Source organism: Boleophthalmus pectinirostris, unplaced genomic scaffold (assembly GCF_026225935.1).
Source record: "Boleophthalmus pectinirostris isolate CB_2022bp ecotype Guang Dong unplaced genomic scaffold, ASM2622593v1 HiC_scaffold_11, whole genome shotgun sequence".
Classification (NCBI taxonomy): Eukaryota; Metazoa; Chordata; class Actinopteri; order Gobiiformes; family Gobiidae; genus Boleophthalmus; species Boleophthalmus pectinirostris.
Genome location: NW_026570994.1, coordinates 11,400,893 through 11,407,605, shown reverse-complemented (window position 1 = coordinate 11,407,605; position 6,713 = coordinate 11,400,893). Strand labels below are relative to the sequence as shown.

At 38.4% G+C, this 6,713-nt stretch overlaps 1 protein-coding gene across 2 annotated transcripts in view; it reads left to right on the top strand.

Moving 5' to 3' along the window:
- Positions 1-453: 453 nt before the first annotated feature.
- The window catches only part of LOC110153254 (vang-like protein 1), a 52,537-nt gene continuing 46,277 nt past the window's right edge, over positions 454-6,713 (top strand). For both annotated transcript variants that reach the window (XM_020917136.2, XM_020917134.2), the window contains exon 1: positions 454-589. The gene's annotated coding sequence lies outside the window, so the exon portion shown is untranslated. The remainder of the gene's footprint in view (positions 590-6,713) is intronic.

The following is a 6,713-nucleotide window of genomic DNA, read 5'->3' as shown; positions in this document are numbered from 1 at the left end:
CCATTGTGCTTTTTCAGTGACTGTGGTCAAACCTGATTTGTATCTATGTTTATGTTGTTCTAGTCAGTGGTTTGCAACAATAACATTGATGTAAATGTCTGTAGTAGATACAGCTGCTATTTCACAGCTCTGGGTCAAAACAGGAGAAAGAAAAGTATTACATTCAAATATTAAATTTCACCTTTAGAAATAATTATGTGCATTACTGCTACTCCCTTCGACCCCCCTATCTGTTAGATAGATATACTGACAGCTCATAACATTTGACCAGTATTTTACGAGTATACCATTTACGTTAATTTATACCGGTGCTTTCTATTCCATCTTTACTCATCTCATTATGCAGTTGTTTCCCATGACAATTATGTATGCTCATTTATTTTCAGACTCCCCCTACCGACTGCTCCGTGGACTACACCCCCTGCACTCTGAAGCACTGCCCCCTGTGAAATTCCTGACTGCCAGGGTGATTCCTACGGTTACTAAGGGCTGCTTCCTATACTGTACGCTACCGTGATCTGTGGAGCAACTGTTTTATAACGCTTGGATAAATAACCGACCACGTGGATGATATCCCCGCCGACAAAGGGTGAGTTCGGTTTAATTAGGAGCATACGCGCGATCATATGTATTCTGCAGATGTGTAGCTCGCGGGTTCAGTGGTGTGAGAAGCTCCTCACAGGCTAAAACGTCCTGTCTGCATTCCCGTAGCCGACAAAGATGAGGGTTACCGTACGTCTACCTGCTTTTACCACGGAACAATGGCTGCTGCGCTTCAATACCAGACACGGTTTGTGTTTATAAATGAAAAGAACAGAGAACACGCCCTTGCTGTTTCCTACCTGTATCAAAGGGAACCCTTCAACTTCATCAAAATGCCTGAAAACTGTGGTCAGGCGAATGCGTAAAGCGGCTAGGTGAAGTTTACGCACAAATTGCGTCTTTTCTCTACCTGACTATTGTTCATTGTTCAGAATAATAACAGAGCGTCTGTTCAACTAGCTATTCACAGTCATTACATTGGGTCAGGGGAAAAAGTCAACTGTGTTTCATGCGGTTGAGTGGACATGCAGTAGCCGGCTGCTGGTCCCTGCCGCCTGTCATCTGTGAGTTGCCGCGGTGTAGCAGACGCGTACGGGTACAGTATAACCGAAGAGGCGTTGAAAACTACCGATTATGAAAAATGAAAGTTGTGTGTGCTTTAAACACTGATGTATAGTAAGAGTCTAGACGTGCGCCTTTGAGGCCACGAGAAAACCGGGGAGTTTCCTACGTGTTTGTGCGCTTGGTCACAGGTAGGAGCAGGGCGGTACAGCGTGTTCGCTCCACATCATTTACTTTGATCCATAACAACAATAACATAACTGACAGACTGTTTCTTTCTTTACTTCTCAATGTCGCATTGGTTTGGTAGCAATGAGTGCTACCTAATCAAACACAACTTTGCACGTGTGCGGCAGCTAAGCCTGTTGGACACAAGGGATGGATTAACATGAATGACAGTACATGCAAGCTTGTCATTTCTCCTACAGCTGACTAACTGACATAATTATTGGGCTATTGCCTGTATAATGATGCATAGTCCTCTTGTACACTCCAATTCAATCTTCTATGACCTGACCTAAAAGTAACTTATTTGTATGGAATAGTCTGACTGACGTATGTCTCAACCTTTGTAAGATTTTGAGTAGGACAAACTTAAAACTCATTTCCACTCCATATCTGACATGCCAGAATGAACAGTAAACAATGTTGACATAGTCAGAGCAGCATTAAAGACTGACAACAACAGTTGCTTCCTCACTATTAATTATTCAGGACCCTCATTATCATTTTGACTTTTATGTTTGGAGACAGGCTAACGGTTGTGACAGAGCTGCAGGGAACAGGTTTGATCTTCCCCTGGGTCTGTATGTGCACAGAACAGGCTGCCTTATCTGACAGTGCAGTGTTTCCACTGACTACAACACCTGTCAAATGTTTTGTGATGGGAGATTGACAGCTTAGGTGCCATGGTGATATTATAGACTATATCTGTGACAGTTCTTATAGTGTTTGTAATTGTTAGCTGGCATAATTTTGAAGAGTACATGGAGTGATGGATTAGCTACACATAGTTTTGAGCACTTAATTCTTGTCACGTATCATATATCAAGGGCATAGTGTTACTTTCACACCCACCCCAACATTTTCAACAACCGACTCTTGTTTCCATGGTGAATTCATAAACAAAAAGATACTATCAACCCCATGTTTCTCCATGTGTTGTTGGACCCACTGCTGTACATTCTTTTAGAAATACATTGTAGTAGTTAGTCAGTAGTTGAAGAACAGAAACCACTTTACCTTAAACATAAAAGTGAAATTATTATATATAAGGCTTACTATAAACAAGTAAGCTGTTGGAAAAAGCAACCTATTATAATGTGTTAGGCGAAATATGAAAACCTGTCACTATCTTGTTCTTTAATTATTATTATGTAATAACAATTCAAATGTCAAAACAGCATGATGTTCATCTGACAGTTGAGGATGTGCTTTCTGCTGTTTCCTAGCAACACCACCACCACATAATGCAACAGGTAAATTTGGCCCATAATAAAAGTAATGTATTATTGTCAGACTAGAGCTGAATAGTAGGGCTGTAATTTACTACATTAATTCTTGGTCGACTAAAGACATGCCTTGTGCATTGATTAAAAGTGAAACTGGGTGTGGTGTGACATCAGCAAAAGCTCTCAAAATTGTAGGAATCTTGCACTAAATTTTGTACTAGTAAACAACATCTGGACAGTGCATTCTCCTTTCTGTTGCTGTGCATACAACACCTTATGATAATAATGAATAATTGAAATTTCTGATTGTTCTTAGAAGTATTGTGATTGCAAGATGTTTTAAAATTAGGATTCAGTTCATAGAGGAAAATATCAGCATTACTAAGATCTTCAACATTTGAGTAAAGATACTTTCCAATATAATGCAAGAGTCATATGCATTTCAGAACATGTTTGCAGAGGTCTAAACTATACAGTTACCAGATCGTATACATTGTTAGACTGTATAGAAACAGGATATTTTGTTCTTTGTGGAGATATAACATTATCTAAATAATTCCAACCTTTGTAACTTGCTATTCTCGACCAATCAAGTTGTAATTTCTAGGAATCAGATGGCGGATCAATCGATATCAGTTCAGTCGATATATTATTGGTGTATTCAAAGTTGTTCTGTACTTACTTAAAATGTTAACCAACAGTTACAAACACATTTGTATATTTTTTTACCTTATATTATATTATTGCCTTATATTGTGTTTAAAGGAAGTAAATTATACTTTTACTTTATTACAAGCCAAAATATTGGCATCGTTATCTGAACAGAAAAAGCTTGATCTGCTCATCCCTAGTCATTTCTGTTAATTGTAAATAATGTTTCACCCTAAGCACAGACACATCTCATATAAATAGTTAGACGCAGTTATCAACAACGTGATGATTAATGCGATCAACACCACATCCTAACGCAATCTCCAGATGTACAGCTCTTGTGCCAAAAGCTTGTACCCCTGTGCGTCTATGTGCGAGGTGTTAAGTTCACTGACACTGGGGAATGCTGATTGAATTCCACACAGCTAATGACCCTCATTTGCTCGGCCATGGACAGAGATGCGCCCATGTGACCAGGGCAGACTCAGGCCACCTCTGTTCTCCACATGTCCCAGCCTGTCTTGTGATTGTTGCTCCTTCGCTCCCCCTCACCTAAGTAAGTAAGTAAGTCATTATGATTGTACATGGACAGCGACGTGTCTCTGATTATGAAGTGTTATGATGTGTGTAATAGAGGCACCACAGCCAGGGTGTCATGGTTACGGACCAGGGAGCTTGCAGCTGTGAGAGAGGCACAAAGGAGCTGCAGGGGAACATGATTTAATTTCAATGTGAGATAGAATGGAATTTGTATTTTTGCTGTTGTATATTGTTGTACAGGTCATATTTCTTGTTATTTAGAATTGGGCTTATTGGAGGTTATTTTTACAGTTAAGTTTATTTGATTTTTTCTTGGAATTGATCTGATTCGAAATCAGACATGGGAAGAATACTTTAGAGATCTATTTAGTTACGGAATACTGAATACCTGAATCAAAATGTATTTTGCAGCATATTCAGATACATGGGCCAATCAGAGTACTGTATTCTGAATACTTAGAATACATTTACACCAAGTTTTATTATATTGTAGTGAAAAAAATACAACATTACAAACTGTTTATGCACTAACATGTCTAATAAGAGAGAGAAAATTGCACACGCTGTAACAGAATAGAGTTACTTAAAATTTGTGTTCTGAATATGTATTTTCGGTACATATCTTCAGTTACTTCCCAACACTGTTAAAAATCCTGGTTTAGTCTTTGTTTATTCTCGGATCAGCCCCTTTCCTATTGTGTTAACTATTCCTGATACGTAATTTGCATTCAAAGATTTTCACACATAGGTCATACACTGAACCAGACACTTAGTTGTGAAAGTTGAAGATCTTAAAATAGCCTCTTTGCTCAAATTGGCACAGCTCCCATGCCATGTGCTCCTGCCCGGGTGACTCCAATCAGGGAGAGCAGTTTTGTGTCAGATTCACCACAATGCTCTTTGACCACTTATATGTGTCTCCTACAGAGGAAAGTGCAGTTCAATGGGGTGCCAAAGAATATCTACAAAAGGACCAGGATTAAGTCTCAAGCTAAAGGGGCAACATGCTGCTTTGCTCTTGTAGTCACTGAAAGAAAGAACGCGTGATTGGCTGGTCTGAAAGGAGCTTCCAAATGAAAACATAACACAACATCTCATTTGGTTCATTAGATGCTTAATTTGCTGCTCACTGACTCCAAGAATTAGTTTTCCTACTTAAACTTGTACTCAGAATTTCTTTTGGAATTTGACGACAGAGTTTGATTTCTGAAATTCAATTAGTACAATAATAGTGGCATCACAAAGCTTCAGAAAAATATGCTAGTGCTTTAGTTTATTTTGTCTTGAGGGGATGATTGTTTGCAATTTGGAATAGCAGTTAGTCTCTTTTTAGTTTAATAAGAGTTGCAATACTGTACCTTGTCACTTTACAAATTGTAAACTGTATTTCTAGGCCTGTCACAGTAATTACTAAATTGATTTATTGTTCAGTATATGAAAGCTGGATTTTTTTTTTCGTTACTTATTATGTGTACCTTGTCTTTGTACTACTGGGAAATTTTAAGTAATTTTTGGGCTATACTGTACAATTTAAGAAAGGTTGTAAAAGGTTGAATGAATAACATCTCTGGCTCATAACACATGCAAACTAAGTACTAAAGTGTTTCATTCTGCTATTAATTTATGGTAATTTTTTTAACACTATTGCATTTAGAATAGTTTTTGTGGTTTAAATGTGCTTTAGGCTTATTGTGTCAGTGGTATAAATTAGCTCCAATATTATCGTTTATTGTCTCTCTCTCTCTCTCTCTCTCTGTATATATATATATATATATATGTATTTCTTAGCTTCACATGCAAACTACTCCCCATTTTTACTGCTACTGCTATTACTACTTCTAATACAAAGCCATACGCTTGTCTATAAAAAAGCAATTAGCCTTACTTATGTTACTAACTTTTATGTCCATTAGCAGCTTTGTTTGAAATGGTGACATGTTTCTCTCGGCTTTAACTTGTTGTCAAAGATGAAAGCAGTTCTCTAGAGGGGTATTTGCCTTTCTTGCTAGTCGGATGTTTACTATTTGCTTGGCTCATGTGAGTACGCTCTGGTTGTCACACCTGTTAGCCTGTGTGTGTTTGTGTTGGGATACAGAAAATTCTTGTTTTACGTCTCTCCGCGCTCTCGCCAAATTGTTATTGCGTTTGCTCCTTCTTCAACAAAACAACACTATTTTTATCAAGTGTAATATATGATTTGTAGATAAATTGGCCGTCTTATACCCTTCATGCTGTATTGCCTTGGTAAAAATTCACAGCCTCTTTCCTCGCTGAGTTGCCAGTATTTGCCAGGACAAACAGACATGCCGGCAGCGCAGTAGGGGACTTGGATTACTGCAAAAAAGCTGCCCAGGCTCCCCTCCCGTTTTGACACGGGGATTCCTGTTTCACATCTCACCAGAAAAGTATTGCTCATAAGTGGTCTCACTCCAACACACAAACCACATGAAATATACCGCCTTATACTGCCCGATAGTTTGACTTTTCTGTTTGTTAATACATCGTTAGGAGGCTTTAATTGTTGCTTTCTGAAGGGTAGGGCTGAATCAATGGGGTTTTAACCTGGCTGCCCTCCCATCTCATTTCTGCACTGTGTCTGAACTAGGAGCGTGCACTTGTTTAACCCATTAATCTCCCATTTAGCCATGTGCCATTGCTTTAAGAGGATTAGCTCAGGTGATGGAAACACCTCTTAACGGACCATATTATAACGCAAGAGTTGTAAGCTTACAATATATCCACATTGAGGCTATGAGCTAATTAATATCCTTAATTAACTATTGCAAATTATAGTTCAATAAGCCACCCGTAGTTAAGTCAAGAACCCATAAAAACTCCACATGCTCTGTTACTGGCAATGCAGTTTGGAAAGTGGAAACTGTTTAAAGTGCCTATGACAAATTAGACTACTAATTTTACTAAAACAAAGATAACATCATTAAATAAAAGATTTTTTGCAAAAACCTT